The sequence below is a fragment of the Ylistrum balloti genome, unplaced genomic scaffold (genome assembly GCF_031769215.1).
Source record: "Ylistrum balloti isolate Yb309-2 unplaced genomic scaffold, AGI_CSIRO_Ybal_v1 Utg371558, whole genome shotgun sequence".
Lineage (NCBI taxonomy): Eukaryota > Metazoa > Mollusca > Bivalvia > Pectinida > Pectinidae > Ylistrum > Ylistrum balloti.
In genome coordinates, this window is record NW_026782801.1 from 38,567 (window position 1) to 53,945 (window position 15,379).

The 15,379-nt window shown below is 35.0% G+C and overlaps 1 long non-coding RNA gene across 1 annotated transcript; it reads left to right on the forward strand.

The window, feature by feature from the left end:
* The first annotated feature begins 331 nt into the window (after positions 1 to 331).
* Positions 332 to 1,834, forward strand: LOC132563015 (uncharacterized). The gene is made up of 2 exons (XR_009554784.1): positions 332 to 635; positions 708 to 1,834. It is a non-coding gene; the product is annotated as an uncharacterized LOC132563015 (long non-coding RNA).
* Positions 1,835 to 15,379: the final 13,545 nt, after the last annotated feature.

Here is a 15,379-nt window from a genome sequence, read left to right on the forward strand (position 1 = left end):
AACAAAATAACCGTCTGTAGTGTAAAGACAACAACATAACCGTCTGTAGTGTAAAGACAACAAAATAGCCGTCTGTTGTGTAAAGACAACAAAATAACCGTCGGTAGTGTAAAGTACCGTCTGTAGTGTAAAGACAACAAAATAATCGTCTGTTGTGTAAACACAACAAAATAACCGTCGGTAGTGTAAAGACAACAACATAACCGTCTGTAGTGTAAAGACAACAAAATAGCCGTCGGTAGTGTAAAGACAACAAAATAACCGTCTGTAGTGTAAAGACAACAAAATAATCGTCTGTTGTGTAAACACAACAAAATAACCGTCGGTAAAGACAACAACATAACCGCCTGTAGTGTAAAGACAACAAAATAGCCGTCTGTTGTGTAAAGACAACAAAATAGCCGTCGGTAGTGTAAAGACAACAAAATAACCGCCTGTAGTGTAAAGACAACAACATAACCGTCTGTAGTGTAAAGACAACAAAATAATCGTCTGTTGTGTAAACACAACAAAATAACCGTCGGTAGTGTAAAGACAACAAAATAACCGTCTGTTGTGTAAACACAACAAAATAGCCGTCGGTAGTGTAAACACAACAAAATAACCGTCTGTTGTGTAAACACAACAAAATAACCGTCGGTAGTGTAAACACAACAAAATAACCGTCGGTAGTGTAAGGACAACAAAATAGCTTTTCTAAATTTCAGATCTTGTGAAGAATATGATAGTCTGTATCTGTGAGTCGTTGAATGTGATATTCCTGGCGGCTAGAACTATTCTACTAAACATAGGGCATCTAATAAGTGCATTTAATTTAGTTTCTCATGATGAAGTTATAACAAGTTTTATTATTAGTACAGATTTAGTTCATCCTTCAGAAGTGGTTTTGTGAGAGAGTCCATGTAATCAATTTTGATAATTTTGAAATAATCCTGAAAGTGATATGTGATTGTTATCTGTGCCCAGTCAACTGTGAAGGATTAACATGGTTTAATAACTGGAACAGAATGTCAGCTAGTTACAGTATGATCACAAAGAAATTTCTGATATTACAGTAGACGATATTACACATTTGATACAGCAGTTAACATAAATAAGTATTAACATCACAGTTTAACTTTTCACAAAATTCAGTATGAAAATGATTTGGAATTTTAATCAAAGTCCCAGATGATTTTGTGAAACATATTGTTTTCGGTATATATAAAGTTGTATTAATGAATTATTTGTGTATGCGCTTTTATAATAACCATTTTTGCGATTTATTTTTGTGTACTTACTTTGAAAAGTAATTAATGTTCGTACATTTGGTATATTGACATCGTGAACCAGTTTGGTGCTAGGTAAAAGAAAAATAGTTTTCTTTTTTTAATTCCTAACTTTTTTCGTCATTTAAAGTCGTTCTTGCCTCTGAAATAGCCTGGCTGTATCAGGATAAACTGTTTCGAATCAGAATTTATTTGCAAAGTGGGGAAACAAAGAAATACTTAATGAAATGTCATGATTTGATGCAGAAATTTCTGAGAAGTTCTATTTTGATATAAACTGATCATGTTTGACCAGATACTAATGTTCAGTTATCTAATAGACTTTACTGTTTGGATATAGCATGTTGAGTTTGATTTCACAAATTAATCCGTAAGGATATCAGTTGTATAAATATATTTGTATTCTTAATCATTTTTGTGAATTTACAAACTACATCGTACTCGAAGTGTGGGTAAATTTCAGTAAGTGTGAGTGAAGTGAAACTGTCATTGTTAGCATTAACGTAACTATGTAGTCAGTAAAACGTTTGTTTTGATGAAAACTACATTAAATCATTATCACTCTGCCTGGTGGTTTGTGTTATTTATTATCAAAAAGTCATTGATATATTTGAGACTACAACAGCAGTCGGAATGTGGAATCAACAGCAGACGAATTTGTGGTCTTTATCACACATGAGACTGAAATTACTTACGGTGACTTTTTGATATCTTCTCTTAATCAATATACAAAACTAGCTGACAAAGAATGTTTGCTTCTGATACAGAGAATTAATGGTTTCATGTACATTGTTTAGCGAAATGACGGGATATGAACAGAAAAAATGTTAAAAAGGAGACTTCTGAAACAGTACAAGAATGAAGCTAGGTGTTCCGGAGAGATCAGCGTCTTCTGTTTCATCGACAACTCTCGACATATAGATAAAGATAACAATTATGGTAATCCTGTGTATACTTATAAACATTAGATACGCTCAACTTCACAGCACATGCAATACCATAATCATAGAAAAAAGGGCTGTATAGTCTCGGGTTTGTAAGAAATCAAGATAGTTTATACGATAGAAGCAGACGAAGAATTCGGGGTCCCGTGTCTAAATCATAAAATACCAAAGAATCTGAAGGCTAGCGTTTCAATAGAGAAAGCGGACAGAATTTATGGTATCGGGTCTAAATCACAAAAGCAGATAGAATATATAGTATAGCGTCTTAATAAATCACAATAGCAGAGAATGTGTAGTCTAGTGTCTTAATAAATCACAATAGCAGACAGAGAATGTGTAGTCTAGTGTCTTAATAAATCACAATAGCAGACAGAGAATGTGTAGTCTAGTGTCTTAATAAATCACAATAGCAGACAGAGAATGTGTAGTCTAGTGTCTTAATAAATCACAATAGCAGACAGAGAATGTGTAGTCTAGTGTCTTAATAAATCACAATAGCAGAGAATGTGTAGTCTAGCGTCTTAATAAACCACAATAGCAGACAGAATGTGTAGTCTAGTGTCTTAATAAATCACAATAGCAGACAGAATGTGTAGTCTAGTGTCTTAATAAATCACAATAGCAGAGAATGTGTTGTATAGCGTCTTAATAAATCACAATAGCAGACAGAGAATGTGTAGTCTAGTGTCTTAATAAATCACAATAGTAGACAGAGAATGTGTAGTCTTGTGTCTTAATAAACCACAATAGCAGACAGAGAATGTGAAGTCTAGTGTCTTAATAAATCACAATAGCAGACAGAATGTGTAGTCTAGTGTCTTAATAAATCACAATAGCAGACAGAGAATGTGTAGTCTAGTGTCTTAATAAATCACAATAGCAGACAGAGAATGTGTAGTCTAGTGTCTTAATAAATCACAATAGCAGACAGAGAATGTGTAGTCTAGTGTCTTAATAAATCACAATAGCAAACAGAGCAAACAGAGAATGTGAAGTCTAGCGTCTTAATAAATCACAATAGCAGACAGAGAATGTGTAGTCTAGTGTCTTAATAAATCACAATAGCAGAGAATGTGTAGTCTAGCGTCTTAATAAACCACAATAGCAGACAGAGAATGTGAAGTCTAGTGTCTTAATAAATCACAATAGCAGACAGAGAATGTGTAGTCTAGCGTCTTAATAAACCACAATAGCAGACAGAGAATGTGTAGTCTAGTGTCTTAATAAATCACAATAGCAGACAGAGAATGTGTAGTCTAGTGTCTTAATAAATCACAATAGCAGACAGAGAATGTGTAGTCTAGTGTCTTAATAAATCACAATAGCAGACAGAGAATGTGTAGTCTAGTGTCTTAATAAATCACAATAGCAGAGAATGGGTAGTCTAGCGTCTTAATAAACCACAATAGCAGACAGAATGTGTAGTCTAGTGTCTTAATAAATCACAATAGCAGACAGAGAATGTGTAGTCTAGTGTCTTAATAAATCACAATAGCAGAGAATGTGTAGTATAGCGTCTTAATAAATCACAATAGCAGAGAATGTGTTGTCTAGTGTCTTAATAAATCACAATAGCAGAGAATGTGTAGTCTAGTGTCTAAATAAATCACAATAGCAGACAGAGAATGTGTAGTCTAGCGTCTTAATAAACCACAATAGCAGACAGAGAATGTGAAGTCTAGTGTCTTAATAAATCACAATAGCAGACAGAGAATGTGTAGTCTAGTGTCTTAATAAATCACAATAGCAGAGAATGTGTAGTCTAGCGTCTTAATAAATCACAATAGCAGACAGAGAATGTGAAGTCTAGTGTCTTAATAAAACCACAATAGCAGACAGAGAATGTGTAGTCTAGTGTCTTAATAAATCACAATAGCAGACAGAGAATGTGTAGTCTAGTGTCTTAATAAATCACAATAGCAGACAGAGAATGTGTAGTCTAGCGTCTTAATAAATCACAATAGCAAACAGAGAATGTGAAGTCTAGCGTCTTAATAAATCACAATAGCAGACAGAGAATGTGTAGTCTAGTGTCTTAATAAATCACAATAGCAGAGAATGTGTAGTCTAGCGTCTTAATAAATCACAATAGCAAACAGAGAATGTGAAGTCTAGCGTCTTAATAAATCACAATAGCAGACAGAGAATGTGTAGTCTAGTGTCTTAATAAATCACAATAGCAGAGAATGTGTAGTCTAGCGTCTTAATAAACCACAATAGCAGACAGAGAATGTGAAGTCTAGTGTCTTAATAAATCACAATAGCAGACAGAGAATGTGTAGTCTAGCGTCTTAATAAACCACAATAGCAGACAGAGAATGTGTAGTCTAGTGTCTTAATAAATCACAATAGCAGACAGAGAATGTGTAGTCTAGTGTCTTAATAAATCACAATAGCAGACAGAGAATGTGTAGTCTAGCGTCTTAATAAATCACAATAGCAAACAGAGAATGTGAAGTCTAGCGTCTTAATAAATCACAATAGCAGAGAATGTGTAGTCTAGCGTCTTAATAAATCACAATAGCAGACAGAGAATGTGTAGTCTAGTGTCTTAATAAATCACAATAGCAGAGAATGTGTAGTCTAGTGTCTTAATAAATCACAATAGAAGACAGAGAATGTGAAGTCTAGTGTCTTAATAAACCACAATAGCAGACAGAGAATGTGTAGTCTAGTGTCTTAATAAATCACAATAGCAGAGAATGTGTAGTCTAGCGTCTTAATAAACCACAATAGCAGACAGAGAATGTGAAGTCTAGTGTCTTAATAAATCACAATAGCAGACAGAGAATGTGTAGTCTAGCGTCTTAATAAATCACAATAGCAGACAGAGAATGTGTAGTCTAGTGTCTTAATAAATCACAATAGCAGACAGAGAATGTGTAGTCTAGTGTCTTAATAAATCACAATAGCAGACAGAGAATGTGTAGTCTAGCGTCTTAATAAATCACAATAGCAGACAGAGAATGTGAAGTCTAGCGTCTTAATAAACCACAATAGCAGACAGAGAATGTGTAGTCTAGTGTCTTAATAAATCACAATAGCAGAGAATGTGTAGTCTAGCGTCTTAATAAACCACAATAGCAGACAGAGAATGTGTAGTCTAGCGTCTTAATAAATCACAATAGCAGACAGAGAATGTGTAGTCTAGCGTCTTAATAAATCACAATAGCAGACAGAGAATGTGTAGTCTAGCGTCTTAATAAATCACAATAGCAGACAGAGAATGTGTAGTCTAGCGTCTTAATAAATCACAATAGCAGAGAATGTGTAGTCTAGCGTCTTAATAAACCACAATAGCACACAGAGAATGTGTAGTCTAGCGTCTTAATAAACCACAATAGCACACAGAGAATGTGTAGTCTAGCGTCTTAATAAATCACAATAGCAGAGAATGTGTAGTCTAGCGTCTTAATAGAGAAAGCGGACAGAACTTCTGGTCTCGGGACTGAATCACATTAGTCGACAGAGAATATGTAGTTTAGCGACTTAATCCCGATATATTGCAATGAACTTGTGGTTTCGTGTCTAAATCACAAACGAGACATTAAACATATTTCAAAAAATGCAATCCCTTTCAGGTTGAATTCTCTGTTGCTCTTCAACAATTTCAACTGGTTTTTTTAATAGAAAATTAATTCTTTTTGTCACATTTCAGGAGCCTGAAGTGTGTTTCTAGTTCCTAATTCCGTTCAAGAAAACTAGATTCTACGTGTTGTTCCAGTTTAATCAAAAACGGAGTTGGAAACCAGATCCTAGTGACGATAAAGAAAAACGTATATGTTGGCAAAACGAAAAGTCCAATACGCGTGATACCATTTAATTCGGTACAGGAATCGAACCCACAACTGTTCAGAATTAAATCAAGACTACCATAGCTTTTGTAAAGGGAATTGTCTATTACGGAACTCATATTCAAACTCTAGTTGTGTTTGTTACGGAACTAGGAACCAACTTCAACCTTTTTCACATTTCCATCAATGGACACCAAATGTTCTGACATTCGTTGTTTCTTCGCCTCCGACCGCTAGGGTACCTCGGTCAAAGAGATAACCTGCTACGACACATATGTCCGGAAAACACTCGACAACGAAACGGTACACTCCGGACTAACAGTCAATACAGTTATGTCCGGGAACAAGATACTTCTCTGCTGTTTAAACGAGCGGGTTCTAATCAGGCATGTTCCGCCATCAAATCTTAGTTTCGACTTCAGAAGTACGTCTTCAATATGAGAGGATTTTTCATTTCATGCGAGATTGTATTAAATAGGTATTAGAAGTTGTCTTTTTTTACGCTGGACCAGAAAAATTAAAACTGCGAAACGAGTTTCATAAAATCTCTTATCACACAAGTTACAAATGATACATTTTGGTGGTCTTAGTGTATCATCTCTATATCTGGAGATTTTTTTATGTACCTTTCTCTCATATGTAGGTTTATCGCGTGAAATAGCCTATGTTGGGACTGATCAGAACATGGTTTACAGGCGGCAATCATGTTTTTGACAGCCACAGGTTACTATCACGGATCCTTTTGTAGTGTTCAAGAACCATGTAACTGGTTTACTTGTATTTAGAAATCACTCTAAGGAGAAGTAATATTTAAGTGTCCCGGTTATTTTAGGAACAATGAGTAACAATTATAACATGTAATTTCTTTTATCGTGGTTACTGATATTATATATCGTCAACAGCCATGTCTGTTTTTATTGCCCATGTTGGTGAGAAAGACATGAATTACGATGTCGATAGAGTTTTTAATTTTAGGAAAAATATTAAGAAAAGTTTGACGTCATTGAATAAATTCCTGTACTGTGTGCGAATCAAATATTCCCTTAGATACAGTACTTAAATAATCATGAAATATTTTACGATATGAAAAATAAATAAATAAATAATTAAAAATAAACAATAAAGAAACAAAAATAAAGCGTTGAAGACATTTTAAAAACGAACTTGTTTAAAATGAATTCGGATAAACGTTATATATTCAATTTAATTAATTAATTATTAATGTTGAAAGTCTCTAATGTAAAATGAAAGTTCGTTATCCATATAGTTTATTTCATCAATTTTAAGATAATATTGAAAAGTTTTTATATACTTTATACATTTTTAATGATACCCCGATAAACTTTTGCTAAGGCTGTACAAATACATGTTGGATCGGCAGCCCGACGCACGTGAAAGGCATTTAAACTATCCACTTAAAACAACAATACCTTTACAATTAGCTTATGTCTATCAATACAATCCGAATTATATTCACAAGGGAAAAGATTTTACCCAACAATGGCGCTTTACAAGATTTATTAAATATTAATCTCGTTGGACTTGGAATATACGTAAATACCTTTTGTTTGGTGTTGTATTCCCATACTGTAGAAGACACGAACCGTTCAAATTTCACATGCCAAAAAAAAATCCCTAGACATTCCACGACAAGATTAAGAGGGATATACTAGATCATTACACGGATCAATATGATTACGGAATATTTGTATATTTCTCCTCGCTGTGCCGCGATTGAACTTCGATTACTAACAGATTAGGCGGTGAAAGGCTGAACGGATATTTCTATTGTATAACACGATAATATACTCAGCGTATCCATATTCCGTAACAGTGCAAAAACATATTATTCAAGATGAAAAAACGATAAGATATTTTCTGTAAAACTTGTTTGGTACGACAAATTGTAACAATAGAAATATTCAAATTAAATTTGGTTGAATATGATTTTTAAAAGTAGTGAAAAAATCCCATAAACTTCAATGAATATCTCATTTTTAATTCAATGTTGTTTGGGAAACAGAATAATTGTTTTTGTCAATGCCTCTCCTTCTCTGTCTCTCTCAGTCTCTCTCTCTCTCTCTCCCACTCTCTCTCTCTCTGTATCATTTTTTCATTTACATGTGTTAATTACTCTGATTATCATTATTTTCAAGACTAACATCTCCGATAAACACCATTGACACTGATATTACCGGTCCACGAACAATAAAATCACATAAAAAGATGACCTCACACACTTCGGCCAGACAATGACCTATAAGTGATGGCATATGGCTAAAACTGACCACAGTCCATCTGCTGTTCTACTTTTCTCCTATGGGAGCTGTAAGTTCCCTAAGGGTCTGCTATGTTGAAGGTGTGTGTTTATGAAGGGTATTATCACTTTCTGTGTGAAGTGACTCTTTTGAGGTGTACTTGTGAATTCCCCAGTTTTGGGGTGCGTATTGCTTTTTAAATGGTTTCCACTTGTATAACGTTGATATGGCACTAGTTTTCATTTCGACTGTTCCCTTCTATTGTCGTTAAGGTGCTTTTTGGGGCCTCCGTTTAATCAGGACAATACGTATTTCTGAGGCCTTTCATTATCAGCTGCCTCGAACTTAAGAATTTCACATATTTCTGTGTCATGTTATCATCAGAAGGATTTAATCCTTCTTATATCTGAAAAAAAATGACATCTAAATTGCCTTACGCGGCAAGAGGCGAGTATACAAGGAAAGGACCAAAGTTCGAAACTTATCTATCTACAATGGGAAGTAGACAAAAGCCTGTGTTTTTACTAACAGAGATATGTTTCCTTATATGTACCTAATATAAAATCATTGTATAGTTTAATTGTATATATGTAACCTTAAGGAAATCACTTATCTTAGTTTCCAGGGGTTACAGTGATGTTTGTGATAGTAACACTAAGTATTATTCCCGAGTCCCTACAAGGCGGTTAGTAGAACAGAGATCATTATTTCAATGCCTCTGCTTGGATTCGAAACCAGGACCCCTGACTTACAAGTCTGACGCTCAACCGATCGAGCTAAAGAGAATCTCTGCCTTGCCGAGCGGTACATGGTGGCTAGTATTTACCCGGGTTACATATGATATATCATAAATATGTTATGTTTATCAGAGTTAATTAAATAAACGTGTCCAATATCAACGATATGTTAAGCCTGGAAATGATATAATAACATACTGCTCTGTTTTATATATGACAATCTCTGGTAATACAAACGCGTTATTACATTATCTATCATATACTGCTGACTAGCATTGTTCTTCCGGAACCGTCGACCCGCTTTCGTTTTGTGTTGTAGTTGTGACGGTGCGTGCTATTGTGATAAAATATTGATGGTAGCCACACTTCACATATATCTCATTCTCCTCCTTGCCGTTTTCTTTTAAATTATTCACGGCTGAAGTAATCAAATATATTTGTACAAATACGACTTGTTCAGGGAGAGTGTATACAGATTCTCAAACACATGAGTCTAGGTTGTGTTGCGATACAGACAATCCAACATAGTTGGTATGTAACAGATTCTTAATTTGGGTTGAACATAAAAATATCGTTGTGACTGCCCACTTCGAAGTCAAATGAACAGTCTATATTTGATTTGGACATGACGATATTCTGTTTCTGATTTAGAACGTCTGTTGTACCAGGTCATGACACATGTACTTTGCAATATTTTAATTCTATCTACTGAACAATTTTTTGGAAAATCAACAAGGATAACTGCGTCATTTATTATTTATCATCCAGTCTGGCAGTTGTAATCAGTATAATAAACAGAAAAATATATCAAGATAAAAGGGTAACGATACTTTCGCATCAACTGGTATCGAATTATATCTCCTTGCATATCCATGACTGCTTATCTTATTTTGGTGTACGCTAACTTGGTATGCAAAAATAGATGTGCGGCCTGAACTGGTGTAAACAATTTTCATTCAATTAATGTTGCTCCTTAGGACTGTTATCAATAATGATAATATTTCAACAAAACAAAAAACAAAAAAAGCAGAAAAAGAAAACAAAAAACACAAAAACAAAAAAAACAAACAAAAAACTAACATAAACAAAAAACAACAAAAAAAATCAAAACAAGAACAAGAAAGACGTTCACCAAAGCGAAAAAGGGAGCAGACGAAACCATTGAAATGTTATTTGTCCTGATCGAAAAGAGAAATAAAATGCGATGTTGACATTGTGCAATAAACATGTGATTTTTGAGTAGTTTGTGGAGAGAGCGATCACGACAACCTGGAATTGTTTGCATTTTAAGTATTTTTGATTGATTTTCTGGTTACCGTCACAAATTTGAATAGTTTGTGGAACTTTACAGCTACACAAATCAGTGATTTTTGTTGTATACACGACAATTTGGGAGACTTTATTTACTGAGTCCTCCAACAGCCTTACTTTGAGATGTTATTAAAATCAGGAATAATTTACGCCGGAGGTCTGTAAAAATACACTGAAGAATGTGTATCCAACATGGGACAATTTCCATTAAGGTCTATCATAATCGTGATCATTTCAATTTCCCAAATTCAAGGTGAGTTTTACATTTCTAGATAGTAAAATTCCTGCTTCCAGATTTCAAGCCTGATGGTTTCGCTTTTTTAAATCTGGTTCTCATTGAAGACGTGCCTTTCTGTCAGGATAAGTATAACTCAACTTAAACTTCTTCTTCCTCCTCATCCTTCTGACCTCCTCTCCTCTCGCTTCTCCTCTCCTCCTCCTCCTCTCCTTCTTGTTCTTCTTCTTTAATAGCAACATAACTCCACTTAACGGTTTTTTCTATGATAAAAATCTTAAAAGACTAAACTGAATCTTCTAATTACCTTTGTACAATACGAATGCTTGGTTGTGTGATATATCGAGGTGGGTCCTGACCATTTAACGTGAAAAGTGGACAGTGTCAACAAAATTGATAATGTTTGACATTAGTTTCTGAGTATGTAAAATCAAGGCGAAGTTTGGTAGAAGTCGGTCTGGATGCGCTCCTTAGATAAGTGCGCTGATGTCAAACTGGTGCCGTAATCCTGAGTAGTAGCGCCTCGGAGGACGTTCAGGTGTGTGGTCTAATTGCATTAAGTACCTGGATATACAGGTGTGAAATCCGAACAAGGCAGGTGAGAATTGTCCTGGCGTTCGTGGTCAGACATCAATGAAATATTGATGATACAAACAGGGGGATACTTTTAAGAAAAACGAATCACGCCTTTTGTTCCAAAATGAAACATTGTTATTAATTTGGACAACGATGGAACACAACTGGAATAGTAAGGTTAATTACAACTCGCGGTGCGTTCGATGCACGCCTTTGTAGACATGTATGATGATTACCTGTTATTGTAATGTTCAGTTTTATTGTGCTGACAATAGCCACCGTAAATGATCTGTAGGGAAAACTGGACGATGTAAAATCGAAAAGCAGAGATACTACAGAAAACCGCAGAGAGAGGGTAAACTGACGAGGGGTCCCGGCGGTATTGTTCGGTAGACAATGTAGTCATCAGAAGATAAATCAAACAAACGCTAATTACAAGATAAACACACATGATTCTCATCCCTAATACAAACGGAATAGATTGCTAGTACTTTACTCGAGTAATTCTGTATAGTCCTGATTGATCATCAAACGAACAAGTCATTGATTGGACAAAATTAATTAATATATACCTTGACAACTTGGTAAAAAAAATAACAAGAAATTTTACAAGACCAATTCCTACCACTACTGTAGCTATGCATACTTAGAAAATTAGGAATCGTTCTGCATTTCAATGAAATATATCCATATAAAAAAGTTTTTAAGGTTTTTAAGAATATTTTCCAAAAGACCCACAGAAGAACAGCACCTTTCGATACAAATTTGAACTAAATGATTAACTACATGATACAGTTCTGTTTTGTCCTGAGACTTGCAGTAATGAAAAGGGCCTAAAGTTTGAAACCTAGGAGGCGCCTGAAGGATATCCAAACTGATCGCAGGAAGTATCACAACTGTAGACGGTAAGATGCATTAGCCCAAAAACTGAACAAAATCTCGTAATTTTCATTTATCTGGTAATCCTAGAAAATGGTGCCATTATTCGATGGGTACCAGAAACGCCGGGGACTAATGTTTGATCAGCAGTGTCTATTGTTTGCAATTCTGAAGGTTGTACAAGACACATGAATGAATTTCACTGCAACTGAACCAAATTCTGAATAGAACTGCATTATACAGCTGTTTCGTCCTTCCAGGCTAGGGACCTAAATTTTTCAACCTAGGAGGCGACTAAATCCAGAGTGGTCTAAAGAAATGTCACTCGACAGGAATGTACTATTGAAAAAAATTGGTGTTTCGCGAAAACTTGATGTCAAGATTGATTTGTTAACTTCAAAATGTTAACATGTTGATATTATGTTAACATGTTGATATTATGTTAACATGTTGATAAAATGTTAACATGTTGATATTATGCATACTTGATTTGTTAAATCAAGTACTAATTTGGCAAATCAGCAATATTATGTATGTTATGTACTAAAGACTCTCAATGGAAGTATTTTACTTATTTTACTAGAATTTTCTTCGAAAAGTTACAAAGAGCAATGTTAACTTAAACTTGAAACCTTGTATAAAGGATCTTGATCGATTGTTCATTTAATATGAGATTTGTATGTGTCTTCAAAGTTTTTTTTTTATATATTTTTGCGAGTCTCGTGAAATTACAAAAGAAATAATAAACTTTTTATCACATAACAAAGATTATGACAGATGTACTCGCGGCGTTTCTCTGTACCTTGTCGATACTAGATATCATAATCCATTTCTGACTGGCACAGCCAATGAAAACCGCTCTATGGTATATATTCACTTGTGACATACGTATAAAATAAGTACATGGATGAACTCACTGGATAACAGGCAGATTTTGTGAATCCTATCGTGAGTTAATGAAATAAACAAATGAAAAATCAAGAAAATCGTGTTTTTTTTTAAAAAAGAGTTTTCAAATACAAGTGTATTTTTTCAAATTTTCATTATAAAATAAAAACATAACAAAATATTTACAGTCGTACAGGTTTTGATTCTTAATTGATAACCATTTACATGTACCTATGTACATTATCATTCATCTTATTTACAGGGTACCCATGAGATCTCGTCGTCGTCGTCGCAGCAGCAGTCCTTTCAACAAATATTCTTCATATTATTATACAACTCCTTCGTCCTTCCAGGACTCGTCAGTGATATTAAGGGCCTTAATTTCTTTCCATAATTTTTCTGAAATAATTATGATTTTTTTTCTGTAATCAAGTACACATAGTACACATGTAATATAGATGTTAATACGTAATGCAACCAAGCCTCTTCTAATAAGAAAACAATTTGTCTTTCCGCTTGTCTTCAATTTTCTCCAATATGCTGTTTTTTTTAATAAAACTTAGCTTCATTTTCCAAGCGTTGAATCCTTTTTTTCTTTTGCTTCAGTGATAGATTTATTGACGAAAAATTCATTAGACTAGGAAATGTCTGTAAGACACCTACAGTGAGGTGAAATTAGTTTCAGTTTCGATTAAATCAGTTGATGATTTTCTTTATAGCCAGGTGAACTTAGCCTTGACCTTAGGCCTCTGAAACACAGCGATGTTTAGCCTTGACCTTAGGCCTCTGAAGCACAACGATGTTTAGCCTTGACCTAAGGCCTCTGGAGCACAACGATGTTTAGCCTTGACCTAAGGCCCCTGAAACACAACGATGTTTAGCCTTGACCTTAGGCCTCTGAAGCACAACGATGTTTAGCCTTGACCTAAGGCCCCTGAAACACGACGATGTTTAGCCTTGACCTTAGGCCTCTGAAGCACAACGATGTTTAGCCTTAACCTTAGGCCTCTGAAACACAACGATGTTTAGCCTTGACCTTAGGCCTCTGAAGCACAACGATGTTTAGCCTTGACTTTAGGCCTCTGAAGCACAACGATGTTTAGCCTTGACCTTAGGCCTCTGAAACACAACGATGTTTAGCCTTGACCTTAGGCCTCTGAAGCACAACGATGTTTAGCCTTGACCTTAGGCCTCTGAAACACAACGATGTTTAGCCTTGACCTGAGGCCTCTGAAGCACAACGATGTTTAGCCTTGACCTTAGGCCTCTGAAACACAACGATGTTTAGCCTTGACCTTAGGCCCCTGAAACACAACGATGTTTAGCCTTGACCTAAGGCCTCTGAAACACAACGATGTTTAGCCTTGACCTAAGGCCTCTGAAACACGATGTTTAGCCTTAACCTTTGGCCAATGAAACACAGCGATGTTTAGCCTTGACCTTAGGCCCCTAAACCACAACGACGTTTATTTAGCCTTGATCTTGGGGAAGATAAAATAATTTTACGTGTAATATTTAAAATTTATCTGATTGGTTGTTATGAAATGTGGTATATACATGTACAATGTATATTGTTTATTTTCTGTTTCCTGTATATATCAACATCCGGTCAATTGTTTTTTAATTCATGTTAAACTACCAACACATCGGATCAGATAGCCATGGGAAGGCTGAGTGTGGTACAGGACAAAATATAACGTATAAAGTCTATAAATATTGATCATATGCTAAAATAATGGTCTTGATATGGTTTGTTTCTTGTGAAAACTGCTGGATCTATGATTGGCCAGCTTTTTTTCCGCAAAAAAGTCTTAAAAATATCATTTATATTTTCTCATTATAAAATGCTTTAGTATTATTCCTATTCATATACTTACCCTTGGGGTGTTTCAACTTATTAGCTGCTCCCTAGCATTTTAATTTCCCACGATTAAACAATAGATTTCTATTTTGATAGAACAAAGAAATATTGAGAAATCAATGGGATTAAACCTAACAGTGTTAAATACTGCCAATGTATTACTGTAATCTCGTGGAGAAGTCTAACTGTAATCTTTATCCAGTTAAACAGTCGATTTAAAGTCGTGCCTGTGGATTATCGTCTTTCTGGTCCCTCTCCGATACGGATCAGAGAACGCCGTAAGTCTTTGATGTAGCGCCAAAATCACGTAAATCCGTTATCCGTGTGGTTTTAGGTCGACGTAACGAGGGAAGTTTAGGTGGTAGATCCTTGAGTGTTATTCAGTAATGTAGCCGATCCGTTTGTTATTTCTAATTGTAGAAACCGCATTGTAATAATATACTTACAGTTTATTACTACCTACACAGTATCTATCTTAGTGAAACCGTCAATAAACGTTTTGTCTGTCTGTTTGTTTGTTTGCATAAAATTGGTAACGTTTACTTATTTGGGGTGAAGGCGATTTGTGTTTTTAATTATCATTTATTAAAATGTTTGACGTCTGATAGACCAGGAGAACTATACAAAA